We start from the raw sequence: 19,519 nt of genomic DNA, 5'->3' as shown, positions 1-19,519 counted from the left end.
GTTAGCCTGGTGATGGGTATTAAAGAGGGCACATACTGCATGGAGCACTGAGTGTTATACATAAACAATGAATCATGGAACACTACATCAAAAACTAACGATGTAATGTATGGTGATTAACATAACATAATAAAATTTTTTAAAAATATTAAACAAAAGGCATGACTATACTTACAACTTCTAACTGATGAAAAATTGATATAAATAGATACTATGACAGAAGGATAGATTTTTTTTTTTATATCCCCAATGCCCGGAATAGAATCTGGGGTATAGTGAACATCACAGTGAACTGATAATGATTTTCTGCTGAATAAATAGATAAATATGTTATACATTTATGCTCATATTTGTTAGATATTAGATATTATATTGTATTTAAAAGTTAGATGAAGAAATACAAATAAGGCCTTCACAATAATACATAATGAGAAGAGAGAAGTGGGTAGAATGAGGTAGAAGCTGTTCACAGGGAAAGGGAATCTTCCAGATAGATCCCATATCCCAAAAACTTCTGGCTTCCATTTTAGCTATTTAGAAGTCAACCATTAATCTAATTGCCTTTCCCTTAGCAGAGCAGAGTCTCATGTTTTCCTAGCTGCTGCCAGTTCTTTATTGTTGGGATTCTGTGGTTTCATTTTTATGTGTTTAGATGTAATTTTCTTGTAATTTATCCTGTTTCAGTTTCCTTGTCTCCCAGGATATGACAATTAGGTATTTTTCAACAATTCTAGAAAATTCTCTGCAATTACTTCTTCAAATATTTCTTTATCTTCCTTATTTCTATTTTCTCCATTTAGAACACCAATTACACATATTATATCTTCATTCTGTTCATCATCCGTTCCATGATCCATATTTTCTCTGGGAATTTCTATCTTTTTTCTCCTTGTGATGTTTCTCTCTTTGATGGCATTTCTTTGGATCACGAATTCTGTCTTTAGCTGGGTCAATTCTACTAAACTGTTCTTTAAGTTTGTAGCTTTGATTATAATGTTTCATTTCTATTAGATTCTTTTCCAAAACTTCTTCTCATTTTTATACTCTTTAGTTCCTTGCTCATATTTTCAAACTTTTTTTCTTTAAATATACTTTTGGTAGTTAGAATAATACCCCCCATCCCCCTAACCCACCTCCCACAGGATGCCCATGACCTAATCTTCCAAACCTGCAAGCATGTTACTTAACATAGCAAATGGGACTTTGCATATCTGATCAAGGTAAACTCACTTGAGATGGTGAGATTTTCCTGCATTGTCTGGATGGGCCCAATCTAATCACATGAGCTCTTAAAAGCAGAGGAGAAAGGCAGAAGAATGGGTCAGAGAGATGAAATGTGAAAAGGACTTGGCCCACTGTTGTTGGCTTTAGAAAGATAAAGATGGGGCCATGAGCCAAGAAATGCAGCAGGCTCTAGGAGCTGAGAACAAACTTCAGTTTATAGTCAGCAAGAAAATGGGAACCCCAGTTCTTATAACCATAAGAAATTGAACTCAGTCAGTAATTTGAATGAGCAGATAACTGATACTCCCATAGAGCATCGAGAAAGGAATATAATCTGCCACTCTTAGTTTTAGCCCAATGAGAACTATACTGGAGTTCTAATCTATAGAACTGTAAAATAAGAAATTTGTATTGTTTTAAACCATTAAGTTTGTAGCAATTTATTAGCAGCAGTAGAAAATTATTACAGATTTCAGTATCAGAAGTGAAGTGCTGCTGTAACAAATATCTAAAAATATGGAATTGATTTTGCTATCAGGAAGCAGGCATAGGCTGGAAGAATTCTGAGAAACACGAAAAAAAGTCAAAATTTCTTTGAATAGACTGTTAACAGAAAGATGGATGTTGAAGACAGTCCAAGAGGGCTCAGAAGGCAATGAGAACATGTTATTGGAAACCAGAGGAAAAGGGATTTTTTTTACAGTGGCAGAAAACTTAGCAGGACTGTGTCATGCAATTATGTGGAAAGCAGAGCTTGTAAGCAATGAATTTGAATATTCAGCTGAAAAGATTTCCAAGCAAAATGTTAAAGGTACAGACTGATTTTTTTCTTTCTCCTTAGAATAAAATGTGAGAAAAGAGAGATAAATTGATGAAGGAGTTATTAAACAAAAAGAAACCAGGACTTGAAGATTTTGGAAATTCTTAACCTCTCTGTATCACAAAGATGCTAAAATTAAGAGATTATTTTGAATTTAATTTTTATTTAAAATGAAGAGATTAGTTTTCTGAGATTCTTCAGAAAGATCAAAAGATCAGAGTATTCAGGAGCAAAAAAGACTCTTTGACAAGATTAAGGAAATGACCATAGATCCCCTCAGCCATCTCAGCAGTAGCCAAAAATAGTGAAGAAACTTCCTTGGAAAGATCTGATTGTGAGCCGCCTGTCTGATGGAGTGAATCCTGTGACATCCATGGAAGACCCACAGAGTTCCTGAGAATTTTCTACAACCAAAGATACTGCTAACTTGAACTGAAAGGGGTCAGAAAGATATGATGTGAGAAGGTCTCAACCTGTTATTCCTGGCTTTGAAAAAAGGGGAGGGGGGGCCCCAATGCCAAGGCATGTGGTAGCAACTGGAAGCTAGAAGAAATCCTCAACTTAGAGCCAGCAACAAAGCAAGGAGCTCAGTCCTACAACCACAAGGAACTGAGTTCTGCCAACAGCCAAATGAATAGGAAACTGATCCAATTCTCCTCTGGAGCCTCCAGTATGACATGCATCCTGCCTACAATTTGACTGTATCTGGTGATACTTGTACTAGTACTAGATTACTAACTTATAGAAATGTACAGTGATCAATCTTGGTGTTTTATGACACTAAGTGTGTGGTAATTTGCATTGGAAACAATAGAAAATTAACACAATATTAAACATATTTCTTTTTTTTTTCCAAATCTGATCATTCCAGCATAATATACCTTTAAAAACTGTATTTTCTGTCTTTTTTCAGCCTTCTTTTAAATTCATTTTATTCTATATGCTTTGTAAGTTTTGAATTAACTAATTTATCTCAAAATTTATCTTCAAAATATTGAATTTAGATTCATACAGAAAATTATTTCTTTTGCTCCTTCCCACCAACTATGAATCTGGAACCATTATAAATTATTGGATGAAGTGTGTTGGATCACGTGAATTCTACAACCAAACCTCAGTGAAGGCAGTCCAAAAGTTCTGAATTCAAAGGGCAAATCCATGTCACTACACTCAGTGTCAAAGTCTACATAGGCATGTTTTTGATGCACGTTCTTAGTGGTAGGTTTATTTCTTGTACATCCTTACTCTTGGAGTGTTGTCCTTAAGGACCCTGGTTTCCTGAGAGATTCTTCTATTAGATTCCAACTTGGACTAGCCCTAGGCTTCACCTTCTGTCCCCAGCTTTGGCCTTGGTTACTTCTCAGGATTGCTGCTTTTGCTTTGTTTTTGTCCTCTTTAGAGTCTTTCTTTTCCTATCATCTCAGAAAAGCATTTAAAAAGAAGTGTTTTGTAGCTATGTTTTTAGAGTTTTTCATTTAACAACTGCCAGAAAATGAACTCTCTATTTTTTTAAAACCTACCCAAATTTATTTTTATAAATTGAAATAATACATTTCATTGCCTGTATAACAAAGGTTTTATTACCTTAAGTAAAACTGTTAACAAAGTGATAGCTTTTCTAATCAACTTCTTAATACATTTAACAAGTAGCATTCTTTTTTTTTCCCTAAAGATTTTATTTATTTATTAGAGAGAGAGAGAGCAGGGAGTAGGGGTAGAGGGAGAGGGAAAAGCAGACTCCCCACTGAGCAGGGAGCCTGACATGGGCTGTGGGGGGGTAGGGAGGCTCGATTTCAGGACCCTGGGATCATGACCTGAGTGGAAGGCAGACACCTAACCAACTGAGCTACCCAGGCACCCCAACAAGTAACATTCTTGATGGTACTAATGTCAAGAAAAATAAATAGTAAATCAGAGGCAATATGTTTCACATTTTGAATGCCTACTTGCTAAAAATAGATTGATAGTACATTATATGAAGACCCTCCTCCAGACTCAAAATGAAGAAAAAAAATCACCTTTTGAGAATCAAATTCTAAGAAATCTAAAGCCTACTATTAGTCTTTGTATTAACTTTATATTTTTCAAAAACACTGATTAAGCTTAAATCTAAATTTAGAAAGTACCTCTTCTTCCTCTTCTTTTAGGTTTATAAAGATCTACATTCCCTTATTGATATTTATGAGCAGTCCTGATCCACTGAATCAGAAGTAATCCTATACCTTGTGCTTCTATAGCAAGGAATTATACCATGCTATAATAACTTGTTTATACATTTTTTAAACTAGACTGTGAGCCTCTTGAAAAGAGAAATTATATTGTGTAAGACTGATGAATCACAGACCTGTAGCTCTGAAACAAATACTATATTATATGTTAAAAAAAAAAAAAAGAAGATAGTAGGAAGGGAAAAATGAAGGGCGGGATATCAGAGGGGGAGATGAACCATGAGAGACTATGGACTCTGAGAAACAAACTGAGGGTTCTAGAGGGAAGTGGGTGGGAGGATGGGTTAGCCTGGTGATGGGTATTAAAGAGGGCACGTACTGAATGGAGCACTGGGTGTTATACGCAAACAATGAATCATGGAACACTACATCAAAAACTAATGATGTAATGTATGGTGATTAACATAATAAAATAAAATTAAAAAAACAAACAAACAAAAACAGAAACCTACCAAAAAAAGAAAAAAATATTGTGGTAGGCCCAGAATTTAGCACTGAATTTAGGTACTGAATAAATATCTGATGAATTTAATCTATGAGTGAAAATGTTTAGTAAAATGTAAGAAGTTTATAATTCTGTAGTATGTATCATTTCAACTTGTCCTTTTTTAACCAATTCTAAGAAAAAACTGTTACAGTGTTGTAAAAAATATTATAGTATTGTAAGCCAGCCTTAGTGGGACATCTCTCCAAATGAATTAACTTGTAGTCTAGGTAGAGCTTCCCTTCTTTCTTTCTCTCCTGTTTGTCATCTAATTCACATGTTTCAGTACACAATGAATGAAGTTTTTATTCTGAAATAAAAAGTGATTTTAAATTGTATTTTACCTGAAACATTGTTAACAAGCTAATACCAATAAAAGAAAATCAATATTTTCAGCATTTAAGGTAAATGTTTTCTAGAGGTGAGTTTTAAGTAATTTTCATTTACTTTCTTTAAAACAATGAAGATTATATTGCCAAAGAAATAAATCCCAAACAAATAAAAACTTTGAGAATTTAGAGAGTTTTGAGAGTTTAGAGAGACTATTATACAGGTTGCATCATCTCACATACATTTTTCAGGCTTACATAACTATATTTTATTTTTAAAATGTTCAACTGAAAATGGTGTTTAAAATATGAGCCCTAAAAGGCATCCAAATTGGTAAGGAAGAAGTAAACCTTTCACTATTTGCAGATAACACAATATTATATTTACAAAACCCTGAAGACTCCACAAAAAAACTACTAGAACAGATAAATGAATTCAGTAAAGTCACAGGATACAAAATCAATGTACAGAAATCTGTTGCATTTCTATATACTAATAATGAAGCAGCAGAAAAAGAAATTAAGAAAACAATCTCATTTACAATTGCACCAAAAAGAATAAAATACCAAGAAATAAATTTAACCAAAGAGGTGAAAGACCTGTACTCTAAAAACTATGAAACACTGATGAAAGAAACTGAAAATGCACAAAGTAATGGAAAGACATTCCATGCTTACGGATTGGAAGAGCATATATTGTTAAAATGTTTATGTTACCCAAAGCAACCTACATATTTAATGCAATCCCTATCAAAATACCAAAAGCATTTTTCACAGAACTAGAACAAACAATCCTAAAATTTGTATAGAACCACGAAAGACCCTTGAATAGTCAAAGCAATCCTGAAAAAGAAAAACAAAACTGGAGGCATCACAATTCCAGACTTTAAGTTATATTACAAAGCTGTAATAAAGTAAACAGTATGGTATTGGCACAAAAACAGACACATCAATCAATGGAACAGAATAGAAAACCTAGAAATAAACCCATAATTATATGGCCAATTAATTTTTGATAAAAAGGGAAAAAAATACACAATGGGAGAAAGACAGTCTCTTCAACTTTCCCAACTGTAGTGTTGGGAAAACTGGACAGCTGCATGCAAAAGAATGAAATTGGACTACTTTCTTACACCATACACAAAAATAAATTCAAAATGGTTTAAAGACCTAAATATGAAACCTGAACCCATAACAATCCTAGAAGAGAGCACAGGCAGTAATTTCTCTGACATCAGCTATAGCAACTTCTTTCTAGATGTCTTCTGAGACAAGGGAAATAAAAGCAAAAATAAACTATTGGAACCACATCAAAATAAATAGCTTATGTACAACAAAGGAAACAATCAACAAAACTAAAAGGCAACTTATGGAATGGGAGAAGACATTTGTAAATGACATATCTGACAAAGTGTTAGTATGCAAAATACATAAAGAACTTATACAACTCAACACCAAAAAAACCCCAAATAATACAAATAAAACTGGGCAGAAGAGATGAACAGACATTTCTCCAAAGAAGACATATAGATGGCCAACAGACACATGAAAAGATGTTCAACATCATTCATCATCAGGGAAATACAAATCAAAACTACAATAAAATATCACTTCACACCTGTCAGAATGGCTAAAATCAGAAACACAAGAAATAACAAGTGTTGGAAAGAATGTGGAGAAAAAGGAATCCTTGTTCACTGTTGGTAGAAATACAAACTGGAACAACCTCTGTGGAAAACAATATAGAGGTCCCTGAAAAAGTTAAAAATAGAAGTACCCTATGATCCAGTAATAGCACTACTGGCTTTTTACCCTAAAAACACAAAAACATGAATTCAAAGGGATACATGCACCCCTATGTTTATTGCAACATTATGTATAATACCCAAATTATGGAAGCAGCCCAAGTGTCCATCAATAGATGAATGGATAAAGAAGAGGTAGTATATATATAATGGAATATTATTCAGCCATAAAAAAGAACAGAATCTTGCCATTTGCAAGGACATGAATAGAACTACAGAGTGAATGCTAAGTGAAATAAGTCAGTCAGAGAAAGACAATTGCCACATTATTTCACTTATATGCAGAATTTAAGAAACAAATCAAACAAGCAATGGAAAAAAGAGAAAGAGATAAAAAAAAAAAAAAACATAGAAACAGACTCTTAACTATAGAGAACAAACCAATGGTTACCGGGGGTGGGGACGGGGTGATGGGGATCAAGAGTACATTTATCATGGTTAGTACTGAGTAGTGTATAGAATTGTTGAATCACTATATTGTCCACCTGAAACTAATATAATGCTATATAAAACTACACTAGAATTAAAATTAAAACTTAAAAAAATTAAAAAGAAAATTAAAAAAGAAAAAATATCAGCCCCATGTGCTTCTATTTTTATACTAATCCTTCTGTAGTTATCACCCACTCTAAAGTGGATGAAATTAGAACCCAATCTTCACCGCTTTTCTTCATGTAACTTTTTATGTCCTATAGGATATATGAATGTATGAATGTGGGGCCTTGTTGATATTTCAGGTGCAAAAAAGTGAAACCAAACTCACTCTGTTCTCCAACAATATTTCCTTTTCATCAGTTTTGCAATTTTCTTTTTTGCTATAAGAATAAACTTGAAACATCTCTGCTCTTCCTTTCCCTTTATTCATTTTATCTAATGTATCATGAAGACCTGTCATATTTGTTTGCTTTCATGTCTTCTGGTAATAGTATGCCTCTCTATTTCCACTGCCTCTATCAGGATTAGGCTGTCATTTCCTGCCTTGAAAGGACTAAATAATTTTCAATGATCCCTCCTAATTCTAGCACTTTATTGCTAATTGTTTTTTTTAACTCGTTATCTGACCAGATTGTGGATTATTGTACTCAACTACAACAGTAAAAATCCAGTTTAGTAGTTTTTAGCTAGAGGACAATAGAGATGAAACTGGAACAATCACTTAGTATTATCCACCAAAATAGATCCATAACCTCCATCTGCTCTGGCTGTACAATTTTTATTACGTTTTCCTCAAATGCTCTTCATTCCAACTTGTCACTCGAGCACATATCTAGATCATCTTTCACAATTTTGTTAAGTGGTCTTCATACTGCAAAAAATCCCCTTCTCATTGTCCTATCAATCCAAAATTCACAAAATGCTGAACTCTTACATTCTCTAGACAGTTTATATAGTGGGAGGAAACCAAAACTTGGTGTGGGATAGACCTCAGCTGATAACCATGCCACTCACTATCACATGACTTTAGACATGCTTCACGTTTCTCATTATAAAATGAGATTAATAATAATAACAAGAATAATAATACTTTGGCTTCAAGAATTTGTGAGGATTGTATGATATAAAGCATTTCATAAAGTGTTTAGTAGAGTGCCTAGACTATAATGTGAGGTAAATAGTATTATTATTGTCACTGTTGTTATTATTATTAATTCCATTACATGTCCCCATTACTCAGCTCACATTTGATAACTCATCCCAGCATCTATTATTTTTAAAGATTTTATTTATTTATTAGACAGAGAGACACAGAGAGAGAGGGAACATAAGCAGGGGGAGAGGGAGAGGGAGAAGCAGGCTTCCCGCCGAGCAGAGAGCCCGATTCGGGCTCAACCCCAGGACCCTGGGATCATGACCTGAGCTGAAGGCAGACGCTTAACAACTGAGCCACCCAAGCGCCCCTCATCCTAACATCTATTAACTCAGCAACATTGAGCACTACACTATCTGGTATTAATTTTTCTCTAATTGTTTTGTATATTTGCACAATGATTTACTCATATGGGTATTAGCAGATAGGACTCTTAGAAGACATTACTAAGCAGTCATCAAGCAGTTTATTGTATGTTTTGATATTTTTTTAATTTTTTATTTAAATTCTAGTTAGTTAACATATAGTGTAATATTGGTTTCAGGAGTAGAACTAGTGATTCATCACTTACATATAACACCCAGGGCTCATCACAAGTGCCCTCCTTAATACCCATCACCCATTTAGCCCATCCTCCGCCGACCTCCCCTCCAGCAACCCTCAGTTTGTTCTCTATAGTTGAGAGTCTCTTATGGTTTACCTCTCTCTCTCTCTTTTTTTTTTTTTTTTTGATATTTTTTTAAAATTGAGAAATAATACAGAATGTTAAAATGGAACCAATATCATTATCAATATCATTATTTTTATTCTTTAAAACACATGCACGCACACACACACACACACACACACACTCCAAGTAAACAGCTTACCTTAAGATTGTTCTGAATTCAGCTTCAGAAATGATCCAAGTTGGATATCTACAAATCAATAATTATGAAATTACAGTCAATTAGCTTGAAGATAAAGATGTTTTTACTTTAACTATAATTTTTAACATTTTTTACAAAAAATTAGTTGCATTTTAATCCTTTACAAGTTTTTGTTTGTTGCTTTGACCATTGCAGTAAAGTTTTAGCATATTTTTAAAATACATTACAAAATCAGTAAACACTTCTAACTTAAAGGGATTTGACTTTTTTTATTGTTTGCAAAGCCTATTGATGGTTCATAGCCCAAATACCCTCTTATTCACCATTACTGAACTGAACTAAAAATTAACATTTTAAATAAAACAGGGTAAGAACTGCTGAACTGGTCCCATTTTATGATAGTGAACACTAGACTGGAATTTATTTTAGAGAAACCTGTATATACACCATATTCATCACACATACAGCGTGTATGCGTGTGCATGTATATGCCATATATATGTATGCATATTGGTAGATGGCACACGAATAGTCATACACATACAAATTTAAGGGAAAAAAACAGGTAGATCTAAACATTTCATAGAGGAAGCCAAGTATTTGGGTAAAATCAACTGGATTAAATTCAACCTAGCTCAGGTTTTAAATGAACTGATATTTTGGTGATTTTAATAAAAATAATAGCAACAAAAATTGTGTGTTAAGTTTGATAGTTTATAGAATACTTTTCACATTCTTGTTCTGGTCTTCAGTAACCCTCATAGCCATAAATGTGTTCCCTCCTAAATACTGTTAGGGTAAACTTGGTCTCAATCGACACAGAGGTAATTACATAGAAAGCTTGTCCCATCAAATGCACATTCTGAGAATAGCCTTTCCATTTAAAATACAGACTATGTCATGTTTCCTCATAAATCAAACAGTTGTAAAATCTAGCTATTCATATGGCTGAACCTAGACCTTTAGATCTTGCCTCAAACATCCCTCTCCCAGAATGACAGCAGATATTAATCAGATAATGACTCATATCAATACATAACTATATACCATATTAAATGTCATGAAGAAGGCTCATATAGTACTCTGAGTGCAATGGGGATCCTGAATTGGTCGGAGGGAATAAAGGAGAGGAATAAAATTTGAACTGAGAGTTACTGGGTAAAGACAGAGCAGAGAGAGTTTCCATTTAGAAGAACTGGCAGGTGCAAGGTGCTAATGCAGGAAGGAGCGTGGCACTGTTGAGAAGCAGGAAGAAGGCTGTTAAGGTTAAAACACAAAAATGGAGTGTTGTGTAGGTGTGCGTAAAGTTGGCGAGGTTAGGCAGGGCCATAGCAGGTTAAAGGGAGGTTAGTTTTTATCTTACACACTACAGGAGGTTACTGCAAGGTTTATGCAGAGGAGTGAGGTAGTTAGATCTCCTTGAAGATGGTAGCTCTGGTGAGGAAAGAGAAAGTGGAGGAAGAGTGAATATAGGAACTGAGCAAAGGGTATTGTTCTAGTTCAGGAAAGAAGGATGGTGGCTTTAACTAGAATATTCGCAAAATAAATTGATAAAATTGGTTTGTTTTAATACGTTTTGGGAGATAGATTATAATCAGTCTCTCTCACTTGAATGTAAGCTACATGAGGGCAGAGACTGCATGTTTTACTGATCATTATATTCTCTGCCACAATACTTTGCACACAGTAGATACTCCAAAAAATTTTTTTCATGAATGAATGGTAGGAAAAGGAGAAGAGAGTGGAGATATGACTTAGGAAAGCATAACTGTCTAAAGCTCAGAATAGAGATCTTGGCTGGATATATAAATTTGGAAGTCATAGGAATATTGGTAACATTGAAGCCATGGGAGTGGATACAATATCTATGGGGAGAAAATAGCTTAATAATGATAACTGAATTTTTGCAGACTCTATGTTATCAGTCACTGTTCTAAGCATTTTACATGTTACAATCCAGTTAATCCATACAATAACCCCATAAAGAGTACTCTGTTTTTCATCTCACTTTAAAGATGAGAAAACGAAGGCACAAAGGAATTATATAATTTTCCCAAATTCACATACCTAGTAAATGGCAGAACTAGGGTATGGTAGGCAGAATTCTAAGATGGCCTCCAACATGTCCAACTCCTGGTGTTCACACCTTGTACAGTTTCCGCTCCTGTGTGGGGCAGAACCTATCCCCAAATGCGATGGGAAAAAATTCCCATGACTTAGTTATTAATAAATTGACTTTGAATTAATCAAAATCAAAAGGGAGATCCTTGTGGGCCTGGCTTAATCAGTTGATCCATTTGAAGGAGATTGGGCCCTCCCTGACATCAGAGATTAAAAGTGTGAGAAGGCCTATGCAGAGGCCCACATGGTGGAGCATTGGGAGCAGCTTCTAAGAGCCGAGAATAGCCCTTGGCCAATAGCCATCAAGAAAATGGGGAATTCAGTCCTACAACCACAACAAGTTGAATTCCGCCAACACCAGTGAGCTTAGAAGAGGAACTCAAGCCTCAGATGAGACCTCAGTCCTAGCTGACTTCTCAGGCTTGATTTCAGCCTGTTGAGACCCTGAGCAGAGGACCCAGATGAAATCCATCCAGACTTCTGACCTACAGAATTGTAAAATACTAAATGAGTATTGTCTTAAGCCATAAGTTTGTGGTAATTTGTTATACAGCAATAGGATACTAATAACACATGATGAAACCTGAGTAGTTGGTTTACATAGCCTGGGCTGCTAAAGTCTGGGCTACATTGCAGAAGGCAGAAGAGGTGGGAAAATGAGAAGAGAGGTTAATAATGACAGAACCCCGAGGAATGTAGACATTTAAGAAATGGGCAGTGGGTAATGAACCAGCAAAGGAGACTGAAGACAAACAAACAAGCCAAGAAAGTTCAAGAGAGCATGGCATTAGAGAAGCAAAGAAGGATCTGTGGAAGGACAGAGACTGACTGAGTAAGAGTGTACAGTGCCACAGAGTGCAAATCAGATGAGGACTGGAGAACATTTCTTGGATTCAACAAGATGGAAGAGGGTGATATTGGCTTTCCCCTGGCCAATTAAAAAAGCGGAGTTGGCATTTTAGAACCCCTTTTGTTTTTTTAATTTAATGTGATGGGCTGGGGATAAAAAATATTTTCCAGACATTTTTATTATCCAATATTTTTATGCAGAAGCATCATAAACCTCTTCTTCAAGAATTAGACACATTTTGTTAATTACAGCAGGCTTGAAAAGTAAATCAATTAAGATGTTTTGTCACAAAATTGAACTTCAAGGATTAATATTTTTTTAAGTTACAAGGCAAAATTGTACCCAGTAGTATTCTAAAGAATATTTAATCTCATGAGCTGACTAATGAAAAATAGTAGAAAGAGGAGAATACAAAAGATAGCATTCAATTTCTAAAACTCATTTATTTTGTTTATACCACCCACTCTAAGGGAAAGTTATTCTTTTCTCCTAAGAAAATATGAAATCAGATGCAGAAGCAAAATGTAAATAGGCATTAAGCAAATCAATAAAGATCCATTTTGACTATAATAGAGTACAATTGAGAAGACAAAGTGTACACACAGAGATAATTAAATTTATGACTTTTTATGCTGCTATATTCACCCTTTGATGTTGCTTTTGGGTTCTCTTGTACCAGTACTTCACTTTGGTGACAAATTTTATGGGAGGCAGGAATAACAATGACAACCCTCCCCTTATCCCATATAAAATAACAAAATAATAAGATTCAAACTACCTTGTTATTCCTATACATGGGGGGATATACTTGTCTCCAGTGGAAACCTCAGGAAAGGAAAGGAGAGTTTATCCAGGGATCTCTGACACATAGCCAACAGAGGAACAGGGCCATGTTCAATGGCTCAGCCTGAACTGAGATTTAAATTTTCTATTTTGAATAATAAGACAGATGTACAATGGGATAGAGACCCAAGTGCAGGAGCGTAGTTTTAACGTGTCTTCTAGTGGCTTACATGAAATTTTTCCTCCCTTTTTCTCATTTGAGGCTTTTGTCCCAGATATGGTTGTGAGTTCACCTGTTCCTAACACTTCACTCATGCACAGATGGCTTAAGAGTCCTGATACAGTTATTGCTTATATTCCCAAGATTACCATTTGTTTTGCTGTTCACTTACATTTTAAGGATCTTCAATTTGTTTCACATCCAACTTATTTTCATGTATTTGGTTCCTACCTTTAGTTGTTTATGAAAAAGCCAGCTCTTACTAACAGAGGTAACCTTACTAGTGAGCATATGACTGCTTTCTAGTGTAAGGCAAATCTTGATTCATTAATGAGTCACACCATCTTCATAAAGAAAAGTGACTTTTATCATCCTGGCATAAAATTCTTTAAAAAAGAAAATTTCACTTATATGTGGAATTTAAAGAAAAAAACAAATGAGCAAAGGGGAAAAAAAAGAAAGAAAGAGGTAAACCAAGAAACAGACTCTCAACTATAGAGAACAAACTGATGATTACCAGAGGGAAAGTAGATTGGGGGGGTGGGTTAAATAGATGATGGGGATCAAGGAGTACATGTGTGATGAGCACAGGGTATTACATTAAAGTGTTGAATCAGTACATTGTATACCTGAAGTTAACTAACTGGTATTTAAACAAAAAATGTTAAAAAAAAAAAGAAAAGTCTACCACCCATTCGTGTGATCAGTCAGTCATTCCAGGAAATAGATCACATCTTCCTAGTCTATGAGCCCTGAACCTCTAACCAAAACAAGAAGCTTGAATAGAGTGCTTATTTTCTTTAAAGTCCTTCTCTTTCAATTCATGGAATTTTGAGATGAACCTTAAAATGAGGATTGGCCATTTTTTTCTCAAAAAACAACAACAAAAAAATACCACTCTCTGTGAAAATATAAGACAAAGATGAGTATGAGAAATCTTCTCAAATTTTACTTTATATGTTGGTTATCCTAGAATCATATTGTAGTTTCCCATAGAATTGACAACTAAATAAATTCTTGGCTGATGTTTCAGAATTTTCATCTCAAACATTCCAAATCCCTGATGGCCTTAAACTTCAAAGCCTAATCATTCAATTGATTTATTATCACTTTTCCCAGTTGGGATGTACAAGCAACAAGTCTTTCCAGTAGTAGTAGGCGCCCTAAAATTCTAACTTTAAACTCCTTATATTTGCTCCAAAACTACATTGACTTTAGGGAGATTTAGATTTCCAGTTAAAATGAGTCCTCATGGGGCGCCTGGGTGGCTCAGTCGTTAAGCGTCTGCCCTTGGCTCAGGTCGTGATCCTGGGGTCCTGGGATCGAGCCCCGCATCAGGCTCCCTGCTCAGTGGGGAGCCTGCTTCTCCCTCTCCCTCTGCCTGCTGCTCACCCTGCTTGTGCACTCTCTCTCTCTTTCTCTCTCAAATAAATAAATAAAATCTTAAAAAAAAATAAAACGTATTACAAAGAATGTATTAAGTGATGGCAAACTTCTTGGAGAATGTTCTATAATTGAGGTCCAATCCATAGCTATTGGTATTTAGGACATTGGAAACCTTGACAAAAAAAAAAATAATAATAATAAATTTCTTAAGAGTTGCTATATATTTTTGTGCTTCATAAATAATTATACCTTCAGGTATATCTACATATCCAAACACTACCAGACAACTAGCTTTTAAATTATAAATCTCCTTGGTGGAATTATTTTAAGTGGCAGGTGAAAAAAGGTGAGGAGGGTTAAATTTTTACTCATTTTTAAAGAATGAGAAGTAATACACAGAAGGAATTAAATAATTTAAAAGAAACAGATGGGAAATTGTGTATTAAATAGAGTTTCTGAAGGATAAGTTGAATTAATTTGATATATTTTAGTTAATGAACTTAATCTTTACAATAAAAATGATAGCTACTATTGAGAAACAATTATTTACCAAGTTTTTAACATACACTATTATATTAGAAATCTTGCAAAATAGGGATTATTTTCTCATGTGAAAGGTATGGTTTCAACCACTTGCTTAATGAAAATAGGTACTAATAGAATTCCCCAAGTTCCAATCCAAATTTGTTTTCAACAAGGAACTGAGTCACTCACTCTGTCATCAAATAGATGGTTCTTCTAACTATTAAATGGGCTTTTCCCCACTATCACTTTTTAATGTCAAAAGAAGGGAAAAGATCAGTTCTTAAAAGCTTATTTCCTATAGGAAACATTTTCTAGGTAATGCCAGTAAAATCTGGTGAAAAGGAACAGGTTGTTCTGCCTTAGGGTTTTTTCATTTGTCTTGTTTTGTTTTTAATAAAACTTAAGGAACTGTATGTGTTTAGGCAGCATCGAGCTTTCCATTGTTCATTAATAAAAGATATTTTGGAAGAAAAAATAAGACTCACCATATTCCAGATCAATACAGTCTTTGTTTTTTTCTATGTGTAGACTTGAGCAAAGTGGGAGTTCGAGTATGTTAATATTTTAAAAAGTTTGAAAAGGTAGGGGTCAGAAAACTTTATATATAAAGGGCCAGATGGTAAATACCTTATGCTGGCTGGACCAACAGGTCTCTGTCACAACTACACAATTCTACCATTGGTTGGTACATTGGGAAAGCAGCTTAGACAATACATAAATGAATGTGTATGGCTGTGTCCCAATAAAACTTTATTTACAAAAACTGTACCTGGACTGGATATGGCCCAGGGCCTGTGGTTTGCTGACCCTGAAATAGGAGAATAATAAAATACGATCATAACATGGAAATGGTGAAGCCAAGACATTTTCTCATAATGTGTTAAAAGCCTTCTCATTGCTTTGTTCAAATAGTTAGCAGCAACATACAGGTATAAACATTAGGTTTTAGGCTAGACCTTTAGTCATGGAAAAATAGGCCAACTATTCCTTTAGTTCTTTTGGAATGTCCTCAAATGAAATATTCTCAAATACAAAATTTTTAAGAACTTATAGTAAGCTGTCAAAACCAACAGTATTTTCATCTCCTCTTTAGTGTAAAGAATTTCACAATTTGGCATCTTATAATGATGTGTGCCTTTGAAGGAGAGACTGAGAACATCTGCAGGTAAATTTGAAGTTTCTAATTATATATAATTTTTCCTAACTTACCCTAAAAACTCTCTGAAAGAGATAGTGTTATAAGTCACCTTTTATAGGTCATGAATATGAAGTTTAAGGTGATTTAGTATATTACCAAGGTTACATAGATACTAAACTATAAGGCCAGGATTTGAACAATGTAGTCCTATACTTAGAGCTAGTATGTATGGTTGCGCAATTTATGCACCCCTTAGAACATATAAGGACATAGATCATATAGATTTCTATGGTTATTGTAGAAATTTTCCACAGGTGAAAGTAAATTTTATCTTACAAAATCAGTATTATGACTTTTTTAATGAAAGGATATATATTTTAGAAGCATCCTTTTTTGTAATTCACAATAATGTGCCATATATGACAGCTCCAATCCTGGGTTAACTCTAAAGACCTTGTTCTTTTACATTATACCAAATGAACTCAGTGGCAGGACAGCCACCTGGAAGGTTACAAAGAGTAAGGTCTTGAGGGAACTCTGTGTTCCTACACTGTATATGTAACATTGTAACATTAGCCATTTCCCTGCCTTTAAGTCCTGGGAATCGTTAATTACCATGAAAACAAATATAGAGAATGAAAAAGGAGATAGGAATTAAAGATACTCTGAACATTAGAGCATGACTGACTAGATGTAGAAATATATTATTGATTAAGATTGGGAGATAGCGTCTGGAGGAAGAAGGAAGATGACTTATTTTTAAGGCTCAAAGGATACAGATGGTGGAGAAATCAAAAAGAAGTTGAAAATATGTACCCAAAACTAAGAGAGTGATCAAAGCTAGAGTTAGGGATTTGGGTGTCATTTCCATAAAGGTATAAGAGCTAATGCCAAGAGAATGAGAGAACATAGGTGGAAAGAATCTAGGACTGGGAGAGGTGGAATCTACAAGATGAGCCACAAAATAAAAAGAAAGAAAAAGTGTGATCAGAGAAGAGATATGACAAATTAAAAATAGGATCACTGAAGCCAAAAACAAACAAAACATGTGTTAAGGAAGAGTTTCATAACAATGTCTCCTACTTCAAAGAGTTCTAGGAAGATGAGAACTGTGCAGAAATCACTTCAGCTGGCAATTCAGGAGTAACTAGTGAATTCTTCAAAGTCAGTCTCAATCCACTAGTAAAAGAAGGGGCTGGAATAGGGTGGGGGAAAAGGATGTAGAAATAGAGTGTGTAGACTATTTTTTTAATCTAAAATTTAGAAGAAGGCAGAAAAAGAGGAAGAAAGGATAAAGATTTGCTTCATTTTTTAAAAATTTTATTTATTTATTTGATGGAGTTGTTTCATTTTTTTAAAAGAATGGAAGCTCATTGGAAATTTTTGAAGTTGGGAAATATAAAAGTGAGGGATAAATAAGTGACACTACTATATGTTATAGAAGACCCAAGAATCCCAAAGTCACAAATAATTAGTCGCTGCAAGTAAAATCCTGTCCTGGTTCTATCTATTGTTTTAAGCAGCTTTATTGAGATATAATTTATATGCCATAATATTGACCCATTTTAAGTGTAAATTCAATGATTTTTAGTATATTTGCAGAGGCTTTAATCTTACATGTCCAATAACTGACATAATCATAAGAATTGTTAGTCTTATCTGTCTTAGAGTATTGCAAGAACACAGAACCTCATCATAAGAATAGAAACATAAAACAAAATCAGTGTGATGGGCTGCAATAAGATTACAGCTTATCATGTGGAATGAGGCAAATGCCCTAAATAGTTGCTTTTGTAGCCTTTACAATAGATAATTAATAAGCCACCTTCTATGAATCAAGTAAGCTTTTGTTTAATAACATTAAGAATCTATCTAGATCCATAATTGACTCATAAAGTAACTATGCAGTAACATATTACTTATAGTACAGTTTTGCCTCATATTGACCTCTCAGGTTTTTGTGTTTTTTGTTTTTTTTTTTTAATTTGTTCACTTGCTTGTTTTTGGTCATACATCCCAAGGCAATTTCATACCATTTAAAGTAGCCATTGTGTTAGTTCTTTGTGTTTAACCTCAATCTTGGGTTGTGAAAACTTGCTGGTGCCTACAAATAACAAACATCATGTAACTATCCCTTTCTGTAGTATTTTGTGAAATTCACGAATTTAGATACTTGCATACTTGGTTTCTGAATGATTTCCAGACTTACAGCATATTCATGCTTTACCTAAATTGAGAGAAAAAGCTCTTCGAGTAAGTAAAAAATAAACAGTACAAAAATGAAGATTAACCATGGTTTACTCATAACACACCTACATATGTTACCCCCCGTCAGGATATCAGATTACAGAGATGTAATATGTACTTATTTTATATTCAAAAATATAACAGAAAAAAAAAGAATTGTAGAGCTAAATCTAGACCACCCAAGCTTCTAAGTAATTATACCTCATATCTAAAAATTTCCCCAAGGGCGCCTGGGTGGCTCAGTCGGTTAAGCGGCTGCCTTCGGCTCAGGTCATGATCCTGGAGTCCCAGGATGGAGTCCCGCATCGGGCTCCCTGCTTGGCGGGGAGTCTGCTTCTCCCTCTGACCCTCCCCCCTCTCATGTGCTCTCTCTCTCTCTCTCTCAAATAAATAAAATCTTTAAAAAAAATAACCATGAGAGACGATGGACTCTGAAAAACAAACTGAGGGTTCTAGAGGGGAGGGGGGTGGGGGAATGGGTTAGCCTGGTGGTGGGTATTGAGGAGGGCACATTCTGCATGGAGCACTGGGTGTTATGCACAAACAATGAATCATGGAACACTTCATCTAAAACTAATGATGTAATGTATGGGGATTAACATAAGAATAAAAATAAATAAATAAATAAATAAATAAATAAATAAATAAATAAAAATTTCCCCAAGATCTAGAGAAGGAAACCTACCTAAAGAAATATATGTTATTATATTATAAAATTATTATAACTATAATGTAAAATTATGTTGTGTAAGACTGATGAATCACAGACCTGTACCTCTGAAACAAATAATACATGTTAAAAAAAAAAAAAAAAGATAATAGGAAGGGAAAAATGAAAGAGGGGAAATTGGAGGGGGAGATGAACCATGAGAGACTATGGACTCTGAGAAATAAACTGAGGG

The 19,519-nt window shown here is 34.5% G+C and overlaps 1 protein-coding gene across 2 annotated transcripts in view; it reads right to left on the bottom strand.

The window, feature by feature from the left end:
- CNTN1 (contactin 1) overlaps positions 1–19,519 on the bottom strand; it is a 290,007-nt gene that overhangs the window by 200,374 nt on the left and 70,114 nt on the right. Inside the window, exon 2 of one of the 2 annotated variants that reach the window (XM_081821497.1) lies at positions 9,341–9,395. The gene's annotated coding sequence lies outside the window, so the exon portion shown is untranslated. The remainder of the gene's footprint in view (positions 1–9,340; positions 9,396–19,519) is intronic. The other variant, XM_081821495.1, reaches the window with a different exon arrangement.

The sequence above is a fragment of the Leptonychotes weddellii genome, chromosome 5 (assembly GCF_054177405.1).
Source record: "Leptonychotes weddellii isolate Sample4059 chromosome 5, ASM5417740v2, whole genome shotgun sequence".
NCBI lineage: Eukaryota > Metazoa > Chordata > Mammalia > Carnivora > Phocidae > Leptonychotes > Leptonychotes weddellii.
This window is presented reverse-complemented; position numbering and strand designations above follow the sequence as displayed.